The sequence below is a fragment of the Lissotriton vulgaris genome, chromosome 3_1 (assembly GCF_964263255.1).
Source record: "Lissotriton vulgaris chromosome 3_1, aLisVul1.2, whole genome shotgun sequence".
Taxonomy (NCBI): domain Eukaryota; kingdom Metazoa; phylum Chordata; class Amphibia; order Caudata; family Salamandridae; genus Lissotriton; species Lissotriton vulgaris.
Window position 1 is genome coordinate 606276263 of NC_141689.1, and position 24976 is coordinate 606301238.

The window sequence follows — 24976 nt, forward strand, 5'->3', positions numbered from 1 at the left end:
GTCTATGTCCTTTGATCCACATTAGCATTTTGAAGGTAAGGCTGGAAGGTATGGGAAGATGTCTGTAGCTCATGCAGTTCCTTCGTAGAGTAAGAGATATGCTTAAAAATGGGGAAACATCTTTTTTTCACAGAAAATGATAATTGATTGAAAGATAAGAAGCATTGGGTACTAAAAACTAGGGCGCATAGTAGTTGCGTGAAAAAGCATGTTTGTCATTGGTTAATAAAAATCAGTCTAAACGTGGAGTGCATACAATAGGATGACAGGTGCTCAGCTCAACCAGATGTGTTACTTGCATTTGGAAAGCACATTTGGAACTTAAAACAATGTGACCTTTTAACCCGCAGGTGCTGTTAAATGTTCAAGAATATGCTGAAAAAGAAAAACCTTACGTTTAAAAATGTTCAGTTGTCATAGAATATTACAGAAAGTGTGGTGATAAAATAGGTTGAACTTCTGACCCGTCTGTGTCGCAGAATATGAAGAAGCTTTTCATGGTGAAAATTAAAAAATAACCAATGGAGATATGTTTTGGAATGTTGATGAAGGAATGAAGTATTCGGATTTGTTCTTTACTTGTACTTATATGTGGAGCAACAGAGAAATTGTGCCATTACTGGTTCCATTCTTAATGAAAGCGGTGCATTACATGTACTGTGTGAAAAAAAAGAATTGCATGCGTGTGTGATATTTTAAATCTGCACACCAACTAAAAAGGTGAGGTAGAAATGAACAAGATGTGTTATGTGTTCTGTATTAGTGTATGGGTATAGTGGAGCTACTAGGAATGGTGGGGGTTTCTGTTTGATTTCGTATGGTTAAGTAAGGGCGGGGTGGGGGAGGTGGGCATGTTGGTGATTAAAATACAGACTTTAGTTACGTGCATATGTCTAGCTACTAAAGGTTATGTAGTACCACTGGGACCATTTATAAAGTGCCCTATGGCATGGTATATATTTTACCCGCAAATTTGCATGTTTTGATACATTTTGCTGATGATCGTTTCGGGAGACATATGTTGAAATTTAGCCTCTGAATGGTTATATTGGCGTTTCCAGATTTGCTGGGGATCTTTATTTTATTGTGTAAAGTTAAATAATGGCGGTTGTGCCCCTTTTAGAGCACCCCCAGTTTTTTCCCACTTAAAGCCCTGACTGCACCATAGTAACAAAGAAATGGTCCTAGCTTCCATTTAAATCTAAAATGGCACCAAGTTTCATAATTTGCCATCAACGCTCACAGCCTTCTACCACAGTGCAAGAGTGTCTATCAGCACAAAGATTTGTTATCCACTGAATGTTGTGTGTTTTGCGTAGCTGTCTGCTGGAACACTCATCACCAAAAGGTATTAAAACATGCAAATTTACGAGTAAAACATATATATACCATAAAGCGGTTCATAAATGGGCACACTTCCACTACATCACCTTCATCCCCATCCTTGCCTCATCTTACGAAATCAAAGAAAGAGCCCCAGCAAACCTGGTAGAGTCACTGGGTCCATTTATATAGTGCTCTAGGGCATGGTGTATGTTTTATCCTGAAATTTGCATGTTTTAATACCTTTTGTTGCTGAGCTTTCCGGCGGACACTTGTTGAAATGAAGTCCCTGTATTGCTATAGTGGCCCTTTATTCAACTATCCGTCCTTATTTCCGTGCACCCTCCACCCGATCCTAAATACTGTACATTATACTCATCCACCAAGCCTCTTAAGGGGCCGAAAAGTCTGGCAATAAGCATTGACAGGCAGATGTTTCTCATAAAGAACAAAACATTTTTGAGTTGCTCTTTGTGGACCATAGTTCACCACCCTTCTCTGTTGGTGTTTTAAACAAAGGTTGATTCAGCGAAAGAAAAGTTAAGCAGCTTTTCAGTGTAAGACGTTAATTTAGAAACATAACGTTTTGTCCATTTCTATATAGGAACACTGCTTTAAACTGGCCGTGACTGACAGATACTTAATACCTGTGGTTCTTACAATTGTGAGAGTATACCAGACAGCTAATTTGGGGTGGTGAGAACCTGCACTTCTATATTTCCATGTGAAGCACAGTATAGGAAAATAAAGGTAATGCCAAATGCTACTATCTTCAAATTAAAGAGGGGTGTGAGAACTAAGTGAGCCAGGCAAAGCGTGTGTCTTCGTAGCACCAAAACAAGACACTGTGAAAGATCAGAGCAGGGTCGTGCTGCAGTTGGCTGCCTGTGGTTGTCTCCAGAGGTGCAACCGGAGCGAAATTTCGGAGGAGGCTAATTCTTTCAGCAATAGGCGGAGTGGGGATGTAGGGTCTCAAAGGGGTGAAAAAGAACAGAGGCTCATTTACAAGCAAAGGTCTTTTGAAGACCTGTGAAGTACTTGTGTGCAGCTCTGTGTATGCGCCCGGGAAGCTGTCTCATGGAGTCCGGTGCAATGAGTATTGTGCGCCTGGTGGTTTCTCTGCTAATCACCCCACGATGATGTTGCTCCTGCGCTGCAAAAAGAGAAGGGAAATCTTGAGAGAAAATGTCTCTCTTTGAAGGATTTCCCTTCTCCTACAATGCGACTCACCTGGCAGGATGTCTCCTCTTCTCAGTAGTTAGTAATGTGTATGCTCTCACAGTCTCACTGCAATCCAATAAAATAAAAAAAACAATGGACTACCTTTGCGAGGTTTGAAAATAGAGCCCCATAGAGACCTGTTTCGAGGCCCCAAAAATAAACTGCTGATGCTCAGACCCCCACAGACCCTCTGCACTTAAAGCTTTGGGTGCAGTGTTATGTTTGCGAAGTTGTAGATAAAATTGTTAGCGTAATAATTTTTGTGTATGCCGTTTGGTTGATAATATCATCCTAAGTACATAGATTAAAATTTTTAAAAATACTTTCTATAAATTTGTCTTCAGTGGGTTGCAGAGGGAGTGCTGCGGGGTGGTGGGGTGCGGAGGAGAGGTGAAAAGTACGAGGTAGTGCAGTTACATATAAATTGTAAAGATGTATGTAAATAATTAAATAAATACTTGCTGTATGTTCTATGGCACCACCCGTCATCCTACTGCTTGCCTTCCCTGCTCCATCACGTTGCAGCACTGCCTCTGGAAGCCGTCAGTAGAACTTATGTAATTGTATGTTATTACTTTAACATATTGAACAGATGTAAAAAATAATTGAATCTTTTTTTTCCTTTTCAGAAGTTTGTTTGGATTAAAATTAGAAAATGCCTAGTGGAACTGTAAAAAAAAGGAAAGAGAAAAAATATATATATTTGGACAAAAGGAAAGATTTTCAATTAGGAAAAAATGAGAGTACTACACAAACAGTTTCTTCTGGTAAAAACACTAGACAATTTCTGAAAAAAATATTATGAACATTTAATGAAAATAGCATCACACAAAGCAAAAAGTAGAATTTTTCAAGTAAGGAGAAGCAAACTTCAATTTCAAATACCAGGAAAAGAAAACATGATAAAGAAACAGGATCTGTTACAGGGAGACAAGAACAATTTCAAGAAATTCATCAAAGACTTTTTAGAACTAGAGTGATTTAGAATTTAATGAAAACATCTTGCAAATATAAAAAGAAAGTGCTACAATATAAACAGAAGTAGCCTATTGAAAGTATAGTGGATGCTGCTTTCAATTTAAAACAAAAGTTATTGATTGTGATTTTGAACAGGATCAAAGTGTTGGATAAAATAATGCAAGTGTTGAAAGAGAAAAGTAGAAGAAAAATACTTGTGAACAGAACCAACTTTTGCAAAATCGTTAGTGGACATTGGAAACATACTTCTACTAGTGAGCCTTTTTTTAATCAGGAAAGTTACTTCCAGGAAAATAGTTTACCATTTGCAGTAGATACTGAAGGTCATTGTTACTAAGTTCAGATGGTTGTCGCCCTCCGAAAAGAAGAAATGGTTGGCAGAAGAGTTAATAGCTGAAGAAGTGCAAGGGAAACGTACACAAGCTCCTGTGTATAAGTGGGGTTGTAGCAGTATGTGTAGTATTCAACAGGAATATATTGATATAATGCAAAATGTGCTAAGAGAATATACACAGAAAAGTATTAAACAGAAGATTACATTTTTACAAGGACTAGATCTATGTATTGTAGGAAAATATACTGAGAAGCATGGGCATTCTCTGGCTTTTCTTTCAGGAAAAGTGTGTAAAAGTGTTTTTCATCACTTGAGGATGTAAGCAGTACACCATTCAGAAATGCGGAAGTTTGTAAGGAAACTGCACTGTGTAAAAAGTACTGCATTATGTTTAAGGGAACTGAATACATGGTTCTTTATGAGGGTACACAGTCAAAATATCGAATCTTTAATTTCGACTTACGCTTATATCGAGTTGCTAATATCGAAGGGACAGAATATCGATGTCCAGAATATCGATGGCCAGAATATCGACCCTAAGGTAAGTAATATCCAAATTACTTATATCGATAGCATATATATCGATGTAAGTAATTTCGATTTACTAATATGTGTTAGAAATTTTACTTAAGTATTTAAATTAATTGTTATAATATGTGTTTAATATGTTTTTATAAATAAAAAAAATACAAAAGTAAATTATATGTTTTACTACCAGAGCGGGTTGTGGGTTTTTAGGGGAATAGGCTGGGAAGTAATTTATTTGTAATTAAATAATTATTTTTTAATGATTAATTTATTTTGCAATTAAATATTAATTGGCAATGAATTATTTTAATTGATTAATTGATTAATTAATTGATAATTTATGTATATTTTTAAGCAAATTATATGTTTTACTACTGGAGCGGGTTGTGGGTTTATAGGGGAATAGGGTGGGAAGTAATTTATTTGTAATTAAATAATTATTTTTTAATGATTAATTTCTTTTGCAATTACATATTAATTGGCAATGAATTATTTTAATTGATTAATTGATTAATTAATTGATAATTTATGTATATTTTTAAGTAAATTATATGTTTTACTACTGGAGCGGGTTGAGGGTTTATAGGGGAATAGGGTGGGAAGTAATTTGTTTGTAATTAAATAATTATTTTTTAATGATTAATTTATTTTGCAATTAAATATTATTGGCAATGAATTTTTTTAATTGATTAATTGATTAATTAATTGATAATGTATGTATATTTTTAAGTAAATTATATGTTTTACTACTGGAGCGGGTTGTGGGTTTATAGGGGAATAGGGTGGGAAGTATTTTATTTGTAATTAAATAATTATTTTTTAATGATTAATTTATTTTGCAATTAAATATTAATTGGCAATGATTTATTTTAATTGAATAATCCAATAATTAATTGATAATTTATGTATATTTTTAACTAAATTATATGTTTTACTACTGGAGCGGGTTGTGGGTTTATAGGGGAATAGGGTGGGAAGTAATTTAATTGTAATATTAATTAATTTTGGGTAAAGGAGTATTTTTAGGGTTCAGGGTCAGTTTTCAGTTCTTGGGTAAAGGGGTATTTTTAGGGTTCAGGGTCAGTTTTCAGTTTTTGGGTAAAGGGGTATTTTTAGGGTTCAGGGTCAGTTTTAAGTTTTTATGTAAAGGGGTATTTTTAGGGTTCAGGGTCAGTTTTCAGTTTTTGGGTAAAGGGTTATTTTTAGGGTTCAGGGTCAGTTTTCAGTTTTTGGGTAAAGGGGTATTTTTAGGGTTCAGGGTCAGTTTTCAGTTTTTGGGTAAAGGGGTATTTTTAGGGTTCAGGGTCAGTTTTCAGTTTTTGGGTAAAGGGGTATTTTTAGCGTTCAGGGTCAGTTTTCAGTTCTTGGGTAAAGGGGTATTTTTTGGGTTCAGGGTCAGTTTTCAGTTCTTGGGTAAAGGAATATTTTTTGGGTTCAGGGTTAGTTTTCCCTACTGTTGCATCCACTGGAGTGGGAATAGTAATTTTAACCCCTACGCTATCCAACACTTTCCCTACTGTTGCACCCTCTGGAGTGGGAATAGTAATTTTTACCCCTACGCTATCCAACACTTTCCCTACTGTTGCACCCTCTGGAGTGGGAATATTAATTTTTACCCCTACGCTATCCAACACTTTCTCTACTGTTGCACCCTCTGGAGTGGGAATAGTAATTATTGTTAAGTAAGTATATATTATATATGATTTGTTAATATTTTTCTTTTAATTAAATATGTATTATTATTTTTTTTTACCATTATTAAATAAATTTAAATATGTTTAAGTAATTTATAAGTATTATTTACGGTATTTTTCATGTTATTTTAAACCAAAAAAAAACGATATTTTTGACAACGATATTTTTAACATCGATATTATTTTTTCGATATTTTGGTACTTACCATGTTGTACATAGGGCGTCGATATTCTTGCAATCGATATAATTACGCCGATATTTGTGTAAGTCAAAATTCTGTCTGTCGAAATTCTGTCATAGATCCCTTTATGAGATGTTCAAAACAAGTGTGATGATATTGAAATGTGATATTTTGGTCCTGAAGTACAGTCAATAGAAAGTGAAAGTTTGACAATTACAGATGTTGAATGAGATTGAAAAGTGATTAGCACTGATCAGTTTGAAGAATAAATTGAAAAATGTAATGTAGTGTTGCAGGGATTCTGCTCAGTCACAGAACTGTCTAGGACCTCAGTGAATTAGGGTGTGCCAAAACTCACCTTAGTACTCAAAATCCCCTACCAGATTAGCATCAGTGTCACATTAGCTCGTCCTATAGCAAAGTCACCAATGATTAGACAACCCAGAACATGCGTCTTAGGATACCTCAGGTAAGGTGGGAAACATAAGCACTCTTTCGTTATACTCTCATACCAGTCCACAACAGGGAGTTTAGGGAGACACAAGCAAGTTTAAAATATTTATTTCAATGCCGTGATCTCAGGTGCAGCATCTTAGCTTATACAAGCAGACATATGATAAGATTTAAGATTGTCAGCATAGTTACTGTTCCATAAAATACAAAGGGAGGAAGCATGTTATAATGCTAAATGGAAACAGGTTAAATATATACCTATATTTCACCCTCCCTTGCTAGTAGGTTATTTTATAACTACAGACGGTCTCTTAGGCTTGAATAGGTGACCCCATACCTCAGAGTTTAGCAGGAGTGAATCACATCGAGTTCTGCACAAGCTCTCAACTAACAAAAGTTCTCCAAGTATGTTCATTCATACCTACACAATGTATTATTAAAGGCGCAAGTATCTGAGCTGTCCGCAGCTGCTTATATGTTATGTCTAGAGCGTGCGCTGCTCAGTTCGAACAAAAGCAACAGTGTTAATAACCTTGAAGGACTCAGCACTCACTGTTCAGACTATGCTTACAAAACAAGTCTAGCAATGTGGAAAAACAAATTATTCTCATGTGAAGCAAAACTCTCAGCCTAACGTGAAACAATAACTAACGTGTTTGTCGTATGCACCAGAAAGCAAAAAGGTAAAATGGTGTTTAAACTTCTAATAAGCTCACGCTAACTTAACACTGTAGAAATGCAAGGCTCAGCCCCACTACATCCTCCCTTGATCGGAGCAAGTATAAGAAATGTGGACAAATCAGGAACACAGAGTTCAAGTTCGAGAGATAGAATCATGTTCAAATTTGTCGTAATAGAAAAAATGGTAGTAAAACTCAGAATTTTGAAAAAAAGAAATAACCTCAAATTAGTAATCACTTTCGGGCATAGTAAAGCCCATAGGCCTTAAAAAAAATAGCAAAAAATCCAAAGTCCAACATGTGACTCCAGTCTAAACCTCATGCGCGCTAGCGGAATTCCGCTTGCACGCTGAGATTTTCTAAAACGCATGTTACGTGACGAGCTGGGCTCGTCATCAGCATGCGAGGAGGCTACTCCATGACGAGCCCAGCTCGTCATCAGCGTGGAAGGGGTTAAAAGAGAGTGTAGGAAATGCACCTCACACCAATAGTGTATATGCACAGTACGTTGCAATAGCCTCCAACGGGAAGTCATTGTTCTCATCTGAAAAATTTTCAGCCATCCAATTTAACAACAGGAACGAACATAAATGTTTCTCAAGTACAGGAGCCTCTAGCACTATCAGAGGACAACTCAGATTAACTTCAATATAGCTGTGTGCCAAGAAATCATGTGCCACTGCAAAGACATTCCAATGTCCCAGGACTCCACGCATCGCTGCAAAGGCCATAATCCCGCCGTCAGAACAGAGCAATTCATGAGCAACTAAGGGCCTCATCAGTTGATCATAATCTGCTTTGGGAGACACCGTACTGCAGAGACACAAATCCAGAGCCCATTCGAAATCGCAGCTCAGGCAATAAAAGACAGGCTGGACGCATGTGAAAAAGAAAAAATCAAAACGATAATCCATAAGCTGCACCCAATGGAGCAAGAGGCAGTGCGCCATAGAAATTAAGCAATCAGTTGCGGAGCAGCAACAGCCGGGGAAAATCGTCTCATGGCACAGGATGTGCATCCATTCTGAAATAAATAAAGCAGAAGAAGTACTCTGCCAACAAGAGCATGCATCAAGGGAAATCCACCAAGCAGGCTAGGGAAAATCAAATGAAAAAATGCCGGGAACACACCGAATATAGTTTGGAAAGAAGTCAAGAGGCCACTACTAACAATTTAAAAAGGTGAGCCAGCCCTGTTGTCGAGGAGGCATTAAAGATAGTGTGAATTAACTCCCCGAAATGCAGAGGCAGGTCGGTATTTTGTAACGCATGCACTTCTGTGCGGATGTTTGCCACGTGAAGGACAAATGTTTCATGGGCCGAAGTAAGGGCAACTTCTTTCTGAGACAAAAGAGCTCTTATTCGGTTCATCTTATTGAACTCTGCCTTCAAGGTCGGAATCGACGGCCAGATGGAAACATCCATCTTCCCATGTGGAGGAGGAAATATTATGTTTTTACAACAAACTACACGTTGGGAGACCGTAACGGTGTAAGGAATTCCAGCTAACATTCCACAACAACCGACATTATTTAAAAGTAAATAACTACAGTTTGCTGGTAATGTGAATGTGGGTGTGATAGCAGGCGTTGGTGTACCTTTTAAAACACAGGCTAAATTAGGCGCATTCTGGTTACACGAGCCATTCAATTGGATATTCCTACACACTAACGAGTGATCCAGTGCTGTGCAATCTTCACCATATAAATAAATCTCTTTTCCCTCCCTCAGGCACCTATAGGTAAATGGAAGTGACCAAGCTTCATGGAGATAAGTGGTACCCAGAGGTTAATACCTGCTAATAGCATAGTACTTCATGCAAGCTTCGACTTGAACAGAGGGAAAAGTAATGTTATTAGCCCATGTACGAGCAACACAGCAGAATTTGTCTCTGCCACAGAAAAAGGCAAAGGTTCTAACTTCTCAATATGTAACACAGAAAAAGTTGCATCTTTCATAGACATAAACTGCTGTTTGTCAGTCAAATTAAAAGGAGCAAATAATGAGGACATATTCATCCCAAGGCACTCTCCCAGCCTTTAACGTTTGTTAAGTCCATGCAAACTGCATATTGGAACGCAATTGATTTTGCCCATGGTACAAAACAGAGACATCAGGGGGGCGGAGCTTGCTGGCGTCCATGCAAGACGTGTGAGTGCTGAGCTCCTCGCCTGAGCCCCTTTAATATCCATCAAACTGATCCTTTTTGGCACCTCGCGGTCTCCAGCGAGAGCGGAATTTGCTTCTACGACCCCTGGAGCTGCTGGGGGCACCTTTCCTGATCGAAATCGGTGGTGGCATCGATCACCGGACCGGCGGTGTTTGGAGTTGCGGACCAGGCCGCAATCCGCGGACTATCCTTGGGGGCTGCCTGCCCTGCGTAACGCGACGTGCGGCGTGAGGTTCCTGCGTGGCCCCGTCCTGCCGGACGACCCACTACCCTGTGCGGTTTCTGGACCGGTCATCACCAGTGCCAGTTCACTGTGGCCCCTCTGCCTCGTGTGTGTTTGCTGCGACCCCTTGGTGGAGACCTGGGGCTCCCTGAAGTGACCTACTGGCTGGACCGCGGGAAGTAGCGCCCTACTGCTGCCGGTTGACGGGCTCCACCGCAACTCGGATTGCCCCGAGGACTGGAAAGACACTGGTATTGGGCCGTGTGCTTCTGTGTGTACTGGCGCTTCTCGACACCCCGCGGTGTGCCCTGCACCGTAGTGTGACACTGGAGTTTGGGCTTCTCCCCTTGGACTAGTCTGTGCCACGAGGCTCGCGGCCGCCATCTTTGGCCGTCGTCCCCTGCTTTGCTCCGGACTGCTTCGCGGAGTTTGCTCCCCTGGCTCTTCTCCTACGTCGAGCCACCTCTTGCTCTTTGCTTGCCATATCTTCTGGGACCTCTGCCATGGTGAAAGGAGACAGAAATCAACCGAAGCTCACGTTCGACCAGCGGAGGCCGAAGGGCGCGGAGAATGCTCCTCCGGAAACATCAGCGCAGGCGGCGGAGGGCTCGCTCTGTGCGGACATTCGTGAGATGCTAGGCGCCATGGAGAAAGGCCTGCAGGACAGTATGTCGGCGATCGGCTCGAAAATCGACGCCTTATCATTCCGTATGGACCGGATGTCCGAAAGGGTGGACAAACATGCGGAACGTTTGGACATGGCGGAGCGTAGGCTGACGGAGGCAGAGGAGGCCCAAACGGAGTGGGATAGGGACCGTAAGCACTTCGGCCGTCTTCTCCAGGTCATACAAGACAAAACGGAGGATTTGGAAGCGCGCTCGCGGCGCTCCAACATCCGCATCACGGGGGTTGCGGAATCCACCAACACCGGTAAGATGGAACTGTTTGTCGAGAAGCTGCTTCACAAGCTCCTGGGGGAGGACGTCTTCTCCCCCATGTTTATTGTTGAACGGGCACATCGCACTCTCGGACCCCAGCCGCAGCCTGGCCTCCCGCCGAGACCAATCATCGCAAAACTTTTGAATTACAGGGACCGCGACCTGGCCCTCCGTCTGGCGCGAGAGAAGGGGGAATTGCAGTTTGAAGGAATGAACATCTCCCTCTATCCTGACTTCACTGCTAGGGTGCAGGAGGAGCGAAAGCGGTTCGCTCCCTACAAGAAACAGATGCGAGACATGGGGCTCGACTACGCCATGCTATACCCGGCGAGACTTCGGATAAATAAACAAGGACATTCGCATTTTTTCACCGACCCGGCTGATCTGAAAAAGTCGCTTAAGGAATGGGCCAAAGAACAGCGCAACAACCCGAGGGGTCAGCGTCCGGAGGATGAGGAGGCTAGATCTTCGGAGGGCCAAGGCTGAACTGTCTCACGCTGCGTGGCTTGGCTTGGCTATTTTACTGTCACTGTATGTATTGGATTCCAGTTTTTGATATGACTCTCCTTTGCCTTCACGACATGTTGGTTTGTGCCCCTTAATCTGCCTGGTTCGGGGTGGTGCCACATAATGGGGCTCGAACTTTTGCTGTTCTTCCTTGGTTGTCGGAAGGGTGCCCCCGATGGTATGTAGGGACTGATTATTCGCCACTCTGCTTGTTCTATTGCTGGGGCGTGGGTGGGGTGCCGAACGCTATGGGGGTAGGGCTGGGAGCACCGACTGTTTCTGGCCTTTGTTGGAATATATTGTTGTCTGGCCAGTACCTCTGCCCCTGCGCTTTCGGCTTTTCGACCCTCTAGGGGGTCCTGGGTTTGTAGTGGGGTGTTTCGGGTGGGTTCAGGGTGGGTAGTGCTAAGCTCTGTCTGACCGGGTTGGGGTTGGTCGGCTGTGGGTGGGTGGCTGTTGGTTGTGCTTGTGTATTCTTGCTGCCATGCTGTTTGGGGTTCAGGGTTTGCCGGGTGGGGGGTATGTTTTTGCCGACTACTGCACTGTGTCTGCCACGCTGTCTGCTCTGCAACATTTTCCTTCTAATCTACCATGTCGACTGTTGAATCATTGAATGCGGAGTGCTCCCCGAGCTCCCTGCGATTACTGTCCTGGAATGTAAGGGGGCTCAACGATTTCCGCAAGCTCAGGAAGGTCTTAGCCTATTTGCATCGACATCACATTGACCTTGCGTTACTGCAGGAAACACATTTGCCACTATCCAGCCCTATGTTACAGGTGAGGGGCCTTGGCCCCGCTTGTGTCGCTGCGGGGTTCACGACACACGCTAGGGGGGTGCTCATATGGGCTAATCCCAAATCCCGTTTGTCACTGACCCGACTGGCGGTAGACCCTGAAGGGAGGTTTGTGGTTGCGCGCTGTGTTGGAAAGGATCATGATCTTCTGCTGGTGAATGTGTATGGCCCAAATTACGACTCCCCGGAGTTCTATGCTTCGCTTGCTGACAGTTGCAGGCAGTTTGTGGGCGCTAGAATGCTGTGGGGGGGGGACTTTAACTTAGTGCTGAACCCGGACCTTGACAGATCTGCGGGCCCCCCTAGGTCCCCTGCTGCTTCTGCGTCCCTCCTTTTGTCGGAATGTGTGAAACTTGATTTGCTTGATGTGTGGCGACATAGACACTCGGGGCGGGGTGGGTTCACTCACTACTCGGCCTATCACAACATTCACACACGTATAGATTATTGGTTTGTTTCCCGCTCTTTGCTAGATATGGTGAAAGCCTGCACGGTTTTCCCGCGCACGCTGTCTGATCACTCGCCCTTGCTCTTGCAACTGGTGGCTCCTCCCAGGAGGATCCCCCCCTTCACGTGGAGGTTCCCCCCGTACTCCCTCTTAGATGAGGTTTTCAGAGGGGAACTCGCCGAAGACATAGAGACCTATTTCGCGACCAATGTGGGCTCAGTGGACAGCGTCCAAGTTCTCTGGGACGCTTTTAAAGTTTTCATCAGAGGGATGACTATGGCGAAACACTCTGGGGTGCTCAAGGCTATCAGGCGACGCCTGCAAGTGCTCGAGACTCAGCTCTCTAGCCTGGATAATCAGGCGGTAGACACGGGGGACGCAGCCAATATGGTCACGCTTAAGTCCCTGCTAGATGAATTTCAGGAGGAGGCGGACAGGGAAATTAAGCATATGGGCAAATACGCGACGGCGCGTGTGTATGGGGAACGGGAGCGGCCTGGTGCACTCCTAGCCAAACTTATGCGCAACAGTAGGCCCCCATTGGTTATCGAGGAGTTGGAGACGGCTACTGGGGCGGTGGTTACGGAGGAGCAGGACATCTTGGCGGAATTTCATGCCTACTACACTGCCCTCTACTCCTCGAGGGACGCACGCCTTGAGGACGAAATAGACGACTACTTGAGCTACATCCGAATGCCCTTCCTAGCTGACTGGCAGAGGGAGTTTCTAATGGCCCCCATTCAGAAAGAGGAGATAACGGAAGCGCTGGAGGGCATGAAATCTGGTAGCGCTCCTGGTGCGGACGGTCTCACGGTGTCCTTCTATAAGGCCTTCCAGGAGCAACTGGTCCCGTACTTGATGCTCTTGTTCGATGACATCTGCCAGCAGGGCAGCATGTCGAAATCCATGAGAGAGGCGTTGCTTATTACCATCCCGAAACCTGGCAAGCCCCCGAATCAGTGTGGCTCCTACCGGCCGCTATCGCTGATAAATGTGGACGCGAAGCTGTATGCTAAAGTTCTTGCGACTCGTTTGGCGTTGCTGGTTCCGGATCTGGTTGCCCCGGAGCAGGCGGGATTTGTCCCCTCACGCAATCTCACTTATAATATTCGCACGGTCCTGGGCACAATCCAGCATGTCAAACACGAACACAAAGCGGTGGCCATCTTCTTGGATATGGAGAAGGCCTTTGACTCCGTTGAGTGGCCGTTTATGCTGAGAGTCCTCCGTAAATTTGGCCTAGGAGAGCCGTTTTTGCAAATGTTGAGCGCCCTATACTACAAACCTACTGCGAGGCTAAAGATAGGTAGCCTGGTCACTGCTCCCATCGATATTGGGAGGGGCACACGTCAAGGCTGCCCCCTCTCTCCCCTGCTGTATGCCTTGGTAGCGGAGCCGCTCGCCTGCGCTATACGAGAGTACCACCGGTTTGAAGGGATCAACTTCCCGACGTACCAGATCGGTATCTCCACTTATGCGGACGACACTCTGCTATATGTTCGGGACCCGGAGACTAATCTCTCTGCGGTGCTACGGGAGGTGGTTAGGTTCGGGGCTCTTTCTGGTCTTCGCGTCAACTGGAATAAGTCAGTAGCGTTGCCCCTGACGCCGGTGACGCTCCCTTTCGACTCGGAGTACCCCTTGCAATGGACCACGGATGCTATCCGCTATTTGGGGATACGCATACATACGGACCCGGAAGTCCTGATACGCGAGAACTATGGTGTGGCCTACTCCAAACTGGTAGACGACGTCGAAGTGTGGTCTAGGCTCCCGCTTTCGCTCATGGGCAGGATTGCGCTCATGAAAATGGTGGTACTCCCCAGGTTCCTCTTCCTCTTTGTGAATATTCCAGTAGTCCTCTCCAAGGCTTTCTTCCGGCAACTCACCCAAACACTCGTCCGCCTGGCGTGGGGGGGCAAACAGCCGCGGGTGCAGTGGCAAACACTCACCCTTCCGTACGACCAGGGAGGCCTTGGGGCACCGGATCTGGAGCGATACTACAGACTTGCTCAGGGCGCACACCTGCATACTTGGATTCATGGGGACCCGGGTATCCCTCATGTGAAACTGGAGAGACTCTTTGCAGACCCTGTCCCGCTTCCGGCGACAGTGTGTTATCCACCTGATAGAAGGGTCGGCAATCTGGACTCTATAGCCACCACGAATCATGCTTGGCATGCACTGATTGGCTCCCGGGATTGCAAGCTGCTGTATTCACCTTTGCTCCGGGTAGAATGGGCGGCCTGGCTGGCTCCGCTGACTGAGAAGGGCGTCCTGAAGGCACTCCGTGACCTAGGCATTCTTACCATGGGTGATCTCTTCTTAAACGGCACTCTGAAAACGCTGCAGCAGGTCCTTCACTCCTGCCCCGGGTCAACGCTGCTTCATAGTTTTCAATATCACAGGGTTCGTAGAGCGGCCCTTGCCGTTTTAGGCCCGGACCTGGCTGAGCCGCCGGAGGTCCCGGAACTCACCTATGTCATCAAGACCCCCTCCGCTCGCAAACTGATCACGGCCCTTCGCTCACTGGGTGACAGGCAACGGAAATATCCCCCCTCCAAGGCCCGTTTGGCCTGGCAGGCTGACCTCCAATCTCCCATCTCAGACGACATGTGGCGTTATTGTACGACTAATACCAAGAAAATCTCGCTCAATGGTAGGCACCGTCTGGTGCATTTTAAATTCCTACAGCGTGTCTACTATACGCCCGAGAGGCTGCATAGGTATGGCCTTAGAGAGTCAGCGGAGTGTGAGCGTTGCCACTTTCACACAGCAGACTTTCTCCATATGGCCTGGACCTGTCCTGCCATACATAAGTACTGGGTTGGGGTCTTTGCGGGCCTCAGTGCTATCCTCGGTGACACGATCTTGCCTAACCCGGCGCTCGCCTTACTTAGTTTTTCAAAACCACTTCCTGTGGCTATGCGGCGACTAGCGGACATGGCGTTATTGACGGCAAAGCGACTGGTGGCGTTATGCTGGATGCGGGGACCAGTCCCGACTAGAAAACGGTGGGAAACAGACTTGCTTTACTGCTGCACGCAATCAGAGGTGTATAGCGAACTCCTACCTCCAAAGAGTAGGCCCAAAAACTTTTGGGGTTTGTTTCGAGCGTTTCAAAGTGCGAAAGAGGATGGTGAGTCGGATCCTGAGAGTGTGGAGGCAGATTTGTTGCAGGAGGAGGGGGCTGAGTCAGCGGTGGTTGAGGAGTGTGCCGGCTGAAGATCTTACAGTTGTGACAGTGTGGTGATTCGTGCCTGACTGTTTGAGATGTTTCTGCGTTAAGAGTTGCTTGTGACAGCTGTTCTGGTTTATGGCGACCTCTGTCCCCTTCCCAGGGCGTAATCCCGCCCTAGCGGGCGCTTGCTGATCTCCCTTGGTCTGTCTGAGGGACACATGGTTGAGGTACGGGGCGGGTGGTGGGTAGTGGGCACGGGTTTCGGTAGTCTGGCTTGTTCTTTCTTGGGGTGGGTGGGTTTGCTATTGTTTGGGGGGTCCCCTTCCCTTTATTCACCATTCCCTGAATACTTGTTGCTGTTCCCCTAGATTCTGGGTTTCTACGCAGTTCTTCACAGGTGGCTATTTTGATCCTGCCAATCTGGCGCGTCCTGCTCCCCTGGGGTCTGATATTGTTGGTGCGGTGGGGTGTGCATCCTGCTTATGAGTTGCGGTCATCCAATAGTAGATGCTACGATCGATTGCTTCTGTACACCTGTTCAACACCTGCAGTTTCGCCGCCAGGCCCTTAGGCTGTTGGTCTTTATGGCTGTGTAACTTACCCGCACCCGGGGATTGGAGAATGGTTTTTTTCTTTGTTGCCGCCGGCCCCCGGGTTGTAGGCGATGTCGGCTGTGTATGTAACTTGGAAGTGCAATAAAGTATAAATTTAATAAAAAAAAAACAAAACAGAGACATCTTCTTGCACAATATCAACAACAGACAAAACAATATTATCCAAAGTGTAAATGCGGGAAGAGAGAGTGTTAATGCTGTTATCTACAACTGCTCGCACTTTTTCTAAATTAGCTTGATCTATTGTTTGCAAGCGGGAAGCAGCTTCAATTTGAGACAGTTTCCAAACTTCGTTGTAAATAGCATATATCCACCTTTTGGATCTGCCAGAAGCAGGGCCCTTGACATAGTCATTCAGATCAACATCGTCAGTCAATTTAGACAAATGAAGCTTAACTGACGCTAAAGTGGAGTGTTTGGGCCAATTCTGACACAGTTTCCCTACGAAATAGGTAGTCACAGAATGGTCACTCTTAAAATGGGGATCCAACATAACCCAGAAAATGATGCTGGCAAGAATCTGCACTTCTGTGCCACACCAGCCAACCCTTAGGATCCAAACTGGATATGTTAAAAGTAGAGTTCAGCAACAGGGTCTGTAATTCTCTGATAGAAATACTGATATTATTATGCCAACCTGGGTATTTTTCCAATTTTGGAAAAGAAGGAGCATTTATTTTTTTAGTAGTAGCTAATCCAAATCAGGTGGTTTGTGAAATAGTCAAAGTCAAAAAAACCATATGGTTTGGGTTGAGACATGCACAATGCAAAGCCTCTGTGCCTTGCACTTGCCAATTTTTAGAACCCCAAACATATTTAAGCTCAATAGTATCCTTCCACAATTCATAGCGCCCAATAGCCAATTGGTCAAGAAAGGACTTGGAATATAATAATTTAGTATGGGTCAGTCTAACTTTGGAAGAGGTCTTTTCAGTCATTTTAAAATAAAATGCATTAGGATTTGACTGATTGAAATCTGTAAAATAAGAGAATCTCTTTAAAAGAGAATTAGAGCTGCCTTCCATAGGAGCAGGGCAATGTTCCCATTGTGTATAAATAACCATATTCCTCCTTGTGTTTGCCTTATGCAGGTAATGATTGCCATAGTGTTGATAACAGAACAAATCACCATAATTAGCAAATCCTCAGCATCAAAAGTAGCATAATATTTCAAATGGGAAAAAAACACTTAACGTTTTGAACATCCCAATCATCAGAGCATATATTTTGTTTTTTCACATCCCTCATAGAAACTCTTAGTACATTCGGGACATTAATAACCTCTGTGGGACCAGGGAGTATCCCATGCAATCCCATCTAAAACAGGCCGAGCAGTAATGTTTACAAAGCTCAGATCCCTCTTCAATATGTGTGATGAGGAATGGGGTGGCAATGTTCCATTAATATGTCGAATAGCAGTCCTCTGTTCAACGTAGTGTCCATTCACAAGACAAAAAAACCCACTACAAATCCAATTGACATGAACAAAAAAAAATGAAAAAAGAACTAACCAAATGTAAGTCCAAGAGGGAATCAAAAAATGTTTTTTAAACTATGTTACAAAAAATGTTTTTTAAACCATGTTACAAAAACAGAAAGTTTTGAAGGGGACTTCGAGGTGGTAGAGTTAGTGTCAAATGAAAATCTGGACTCAGTAGCCAAACAGGTTTGCAAATCGGGCATAAATAAGTCTGTGAGGTAAGTATACTAAGTCTCATCAAGTTGAGCATCAGGTGGGGTATTCAATAAAGGACTTGAAATTGCAGGCATCTCAAAGGCAACGTCAGACTTGTTGTTAGGTGCAGGAGCCAAAACAGAATTTTTCTGTATTGATGGACAGGAAACCGCAGGAGTCATACTAAGAAGAATCGGCCGCTCACCGCCACCCTCGTGGACAACCTCGCCAACCTCGGACTTAAACAACTAGTCACTTCCCCCACCCACATCGCAGGTCACACACTCGACCCCATCTTCACATCCAGCAACCATGTCTCCTTCAGCCACACTACGGACCTCCTCTGGACCGACCACAGCTGCGTTCACTTCACCTACAACAAGCCGAAACCCATCAACCACTCCCAACCTACCGTGCAAAGAAATTGGAACAAAATCACCACGGACCAAATATCCGCATCGCTCCTTCGAAACTCCCCAGCCCTCTCCTCTAACGCCAACGAAGCCGCCGCCAACCTCACCCAATGGTTATCCAACACCGCCGACACCTTAGCACCACTGAAAAAACGTCAAAGCAAACCTGGCAGCAAGAAAGCCTCATGGTTCAACGATGATCTCAAGAAGTCCAAGAAACTCTGCCGCTCCCTTGAAAAGGCCTGGAAAAAAGACCCAACCACCAGCACCAAGGACGCCTTCAAAAGCGCCACCCGCACTCACCACCAACTGATCCGAAAAGCCAAGAAAACAGCATTCAAGGATCGACTTGACAACAACGCCCACAACAGCAAGGAACTTTTCAACATCGTCAAGGAATTCTCCAATCCCTCGGCCAACTCAAACGACATCACCCCCTCTCAAACCCTCTGTGACTCCCTAGCCTCTTTTTTCCACAACAAGATTGCAGACATCCACAACAGCTTTGACAACCAACCCGGAAACCAACCTACCCTACCATTTGCTGACCATCTTCCCCCCGTGAACACCCTTAACGCCTGGAACTCAATCTCCACTGAGGACACCATCCGCCTGATGAATTCCATCCACTCAGGATTCCCCACAGACCCATGCCCTCACCACATCTTCAACAAAGCAGACTCCGTCATAGCACCGCACCTCCGAGACGTCATCAACTGCTCCTTCAACTCCGCTACCTTCCCAGAAGTCTGGAAACACGCTGAACTCACCGCCCTTCTGAAAAAACCAACAGCGGACCCCACCGAACTCAAAAATTACCGCCCCATCTCGCTTCTTCCATTCCCGGCCAAAGTCATCGAGAAAGCCGTCAACAACCAGCTCGCCGCCTTCCTCGAAGCCAACAAATCCCTCGACCCCTCACAATCTGGATTCCGAGCAAAACACAGCACTGAGACCGCCCTCATCGCAGCAACAGACGACATTCGAACTCTACTGGACAATGGAGACACAGTCGCCCTCATCCTCCTCGACCTCTCTGCAGCATTCGACACAGTCTGCCACAGCACCCTTCTACAGCGCCTCAGAAACATCGGAATACAAGGAAAAGCACTTGAATGGATCACCTCCTTCCTCTCCGGAAGAACACAGAGAGTCCGCCTCCCACCATTCAAGTCCGAAGCCACGGAAGTCATCTGTGGCGTACCACAAGGATCCTCACTCAGCCCCACCCTCTTCAACGTTTACATGAGCCCCCTCGCGGCCATCGCACGCCAACACAACCTCAACATCATCTCCTACGCGGACGACACCCAACTGATCCTTTCACTCACCAAAGACCCCAACACCGCCAAAACTAACCTACACGAAGGAATGAAAGAAGTTGCCGAATGGATGAAACAGAGCCGCCTGAAACTGAACTCAGACAAAACAGAAGTCCTCATCTTAGGTACATCCCCCTCTGCTTGGGACGACTCCTGGTGGCCGGAAGCCCTCGGAAAAGCACCCATCCCGACAGACCACGCACAGAACCTTGGCGTCATCCTGGATTCTTCACTCTCAATGAACAGACAAGTCAACGCCGTATCCTCTTCCTGCTTCAACATTCTTCGCATGCTCAGAAAAACATTTCGCTGGATCCCCTCCGAAACAAGGAAAACAGTCACCCACGCTCTGGTCACGAGCCGACTGGACTACGGAAACACCCTCTACGCAGGTACCACCGCTAAACTCCAGAAGAAACTCCAACAAATCCAAAACGCCTCAGCCAGGCTCATACTAGACATCCCACGCAACGAACACATCTCTGGTCACCTCAAAGACCTCCACTGGCTACCCGTCAATAAAAGGATCACCTTCCGACTGCTTACCCACGCACACAAATCACTCTACGACATCGGACCAGATTGCCTCAACTCTCGACTGTCCTTCTACACCCCCTCCCGACAACTACGTTCTTCCAGCCAAGCCCTCGCCACCGTACCTCGCATCAACAAGACCACCATGGGAGGCAGATCCTTTTCATACCTGGCTGCTAAAACATGGAACTCACTCCCCGCTCACCTTCGCCTCACCCAGAACCACCTAGCGTTCAGAAAGCAGCTTAAAACGTGGATATTTGACAAATAATCCTCCTCCCCTTCTTAAGCGCCTTGAAACCCTCTGGGTATGTAGTGCGCTATACAAATTTTATGACTTGACTTGACTGTGTAATTTGGCATTGTCAATGGAGATGTACCTTTTTTCCTTTCGACATGAAAGTGGTGGGAAAATGACTGTTCGTGTGCCCTGCAACGCCAAGTACAGGAACTGGAGCTGAATATGAGGGACCAAATTCTTTCTTGTTCTTGATCTTCTCTCAGACCAGTTCTCTAACTCAGGTAGCCAGCCAACTACCGGAATCTGTAACGCAGCATCAGATGTGGAGGGCAAGTGTCCCTTTGCAAGACGGTCTCACGTCTCTTGTAGATTCTGTAGAACATCACAATGTTCATCTACGTCAAAGGGGGCAGCAGCCACCGCCTGGTTTAGACCTTCAAGGTCCGGAACTAATATTTTGATAACAAAGAGCATCTCGTATGGGGTCCACCCACCCAGAGACCTTCTAGGGAGATTAGTAAGTGCATGTTGTACACTATTGAGATGGGCCAGCTAGTTCCTGCCGGTACCTTTAACCCTAGCTGTCAATGATTGCTTTAAATCACGGATCATTCACTCCACAACACTATTACCCTCAGGTCGGTATGGACATGAAAATTTGACTTGGACCCCCAATGAACGCATGGCATCCTTGTACGCCTTAGAGGCGAACACTGGACCCTGGTCCGAATGGAAGGTGCCACACAGTGGAGAAGTGTGGCTCAATGGTTAGAGCGGCAGACCTTGATGCAAAGCGCTTGCCAGGGACCAGGGTTCGATTCCCGCCTCGGCGGGATCGGGCTAAAATTCCTCCGACCGGATATTTTCGCCTCAGTGCCGAATCTAAGCATGGGCCCCACGCTGCAACTCTGGGCAATAGCTTGCTTAGTCTCCACAACGGCCCCCGATACACAAGGGATGCCTGGTTTCACCATGGGATGCCCAGGAGTGGACACCTCACAAGGAAAAGCCAGGAGGGGTTCCCTTGTGGTAGGAGTACAAGCGCCGGGGTGCTTACGGGTTACTGTTCGCGCTATACAAATACAACACATTTACACACACAAAAATTCCCACAAAGACACGCAAATCTCTTATTCTTATGACAGTGTGTGAATCAGCACTCCGGTGAGGCCACACCCATACAAAGCGCGTGCAAGAATCAACTGCAACTAAGATGTACTTATACGCAGTATCAAAGGAGAAAGGACCGCAGTGATCCAAATAAACACAGCTAAGTGGTACACATATATAGTTACTCACATATATACAACTGAGACATCAATTCACTAATCAACACACCTGTACAAAGTCAGCTACCTATACAGCCCTTCCAAGATGCACTTTTGAATCTATAAAACCAGTGAATCAGCCATTTAGGCAAGTATGCACAGAGTCAGACATCCCCCACCCACCCACTAGACACTCAGACAGCCATACAGATACTAATACAATCAATCAATAACCCATATAGACACTGATGTAGCTACTCACCAACCGAACCCATAGACCTGCTTATACACCAACTGAGAGACTAATATAGACATTCACACAGTTTAGACAGTAACCCATGTATTCAGTAACATAAGTTCAATAAGTGACGTATACAGTCAGTCATCCGTCTACTAAATAATCAGTTCAGGCACTTGTACATCCATGCATTCTTCAATAGACCTTGGGATATATATATATGAAAAAAATGTAAACTTTACAGAAACACACATTCACTGTATGATGTCATCAGTGATGTCATTTGAGATGTCATCAGTGATGTCATGAGTAATGTCACTCACTATGTCATGAGTGATGTAATATATGACATCATCACCAGTGCATTGCGGGCGCGCGAGTTAGAGTTAGCTCAACTATCTATGACGGGCGAATTTCTCTGGTTTTATATGAGTAAAATGTCCAAGTAACTATAACGTCCCTGAAACCTTTGTTTTTTCTGTGAATATATATATATAAATATATATATATATATATATATATATATATATATATATATATATATATATATATATATATAATATATATTTTTTTCTCTCAACAAAGTTCCCAAAGCAACGAGAGACAGAGGCTTTGTTTTCGAACTGTTCGAGACTGGAGAAGCACTGTGCTCTATATGCAAATTTAGCCTACAGTATTGTTCCGACACCTACTAAAGGTTTAAAATATGCTTTTAAAAGGAAATGCACACTGAACTTACTAAAAGCACAAATTAAAGCCCGCATTGGGAACTTCAATGTCCATCATGCATTAAGGAAGACTGCTCTCAGCACACACCCACTAGGGGCGAGCATGCAAATAAATAATGCCGGAAATGGTGAATGCGAGCCTCAGTGTGATTTCAGCAGCAGCCCAAGAAGAAGAGGCTTATGGCCTCGAAATGCGTCGGCAGGATAAACAAGTTGGAGCAAACAGAAAGGCTGCATTCTGATGCGGTATATTTACAACAAGGGGTGGTGAGGAACAGAGTCTCTGAATTAAGCAGAAAGCTCTCACCCAGTCAAGAGATCAGGGCTAGATCCAACACCGTTTTTTAGCTCACTGCACCATCCCAGCTCAGAACTTGGCTATATGCAAATTAGTCCGACCCTGGTCCGGAGCATCATGGGAACAGGGTAGACCAAACTACCAAGCCAATTCTTATACTGGGAAGGAAACAAGCTTCCGGGGACCGGTTTCTGGCATTTCAGCCGTCTTCCGCCCGGCTTGCTTGTATCCTGATGGTGCAATGAGCAAGGGACTCACATCTGAGTATACTCTTCCACGCTTATGGTGAAGAAGGCTGAAATGCCAGAAACTGGTCCCCGGTAGCTTGTCTCCTTTCTGGTGAAGAATTGGCTTGGTAGTTTAGTCTGCCCTGTTCCCATGATGCACTGGGCCAGGGACAGACTGATTTGCATATAGCCAGGTTCTGAGCTGGGATGGGGCAGTGAGATAAATAACGGTGATGGATCAAGCCCTGATCTTTGGACTGGGTAAGAGTGGTCTGTTTAACTCAGACACTCTGTTCATCGCCACCCCTTTTTTGTAAATCATTCTGATGCGGTATGGCAGAGCACAATTGAGTGCTCTCTCGTTGCTTTGGGCACTTTGTTGAGAAAAAAAAATAATATATATATATATATATATATATATATATTCACCAAACGACCACCTTATTCCAAAGAAGTCCAGGGACACAGCGGGGATTCTGTAGAAGCCTTTATTCACAAATTTTCAGCACGGCATGATGCATTTCGACTCTCGTCTTCTTCAGATGCTGCTGCTGAAATGTCATCACCTGTTCCTCCTTTGTATAAATCCAAGCGCTCACATTGGTGAGAGTTCAGCCAATCATGCTGCACTATAAGGAAAGTAGCTTCATGTACGACTACAATTCCCAGCGTCCATTGTTCAGGTGAGTGCAGCAGTGCTGTGTGTTTGCTTCACAAAAGGGGGGCCATGTAGTGGCGGGTGTAAACAATATATAAACGTGTTGCAGGCTTCCTCAGGTCCCCTACGTCCAGCCTCAGTAATGAGAACACATTGGGCCAGAGGCGAACTGGAGTCATGCTCACCTCCTCAGGTAAACACGGACTGCCTGGTCGCAGCAGCCGCTGATATGATCCGTTCTCGAGGCGGTCCTGGTGGAATCAATACCTTGATACACAGTCCGAGTTGCCAGGAAACACCAGGACGCTTGATGGACGGGTCCCTGTCTCGCGCTACTGGCAGGCGCGAAATTATTCACCAAACGACCACCTTATTCCAAAGAAGTCCAGGGACACAGCGGGGATTCTGTAGAAGCCTTTATTCACAAATTTTCAGCACGGCATGATGCATTTCGACTCTCGTCTTCTTCAGATGCTGCTGCTGAAATGTCATCACCTGTTCCTCCTTTGTATAAATCCAAGCGCTCACATTGGTGAGAGTTCAGCCAATCATGCTGCACTATAAGGAAAGTAGCTTCATGTACGACTACAATTCCCAGCGTCCATTGTTCAGGTGAGTGCAGCAGTGCTGTGTGTTTGCTTCACAAAAGGGGGGCCATGTAGTGGCAGGTGTAAACAATATATAAACGTGTTGCAGGCTTCCTCAGGTCCCCTACGTCCAGCCTCAGTAATGAGAACACATTGGGCCAGAGGCGAACTGGAGTCATGCTCACCTCCTCAGGTAAACACGGACTGCCTGGTCGCAGCAGCCGCTGATATGATCCGTTCTCGAGGCGGTCCTGGTGGAATCAATACCTTGATACACAGTCCGAGTTGCCAGGAAACACCAGGACGCTTGATGGACGGGTCCCTGTCTCGCGCTACTGGCAGGCGCGAAATTATTTACCAAACGACCACCTTATTCCAAAGAAGTCCAGGGACACAGCGGGGATTCTGTAGAAGCCTTTATTCACAAATTTTCAGCACGGCATGATGCATTTCGACTCTCGTCTTCTTCAGATGCTGCTGCTGAAATGTCATCACCTGTTCCTCCTTTGTATAAATCCA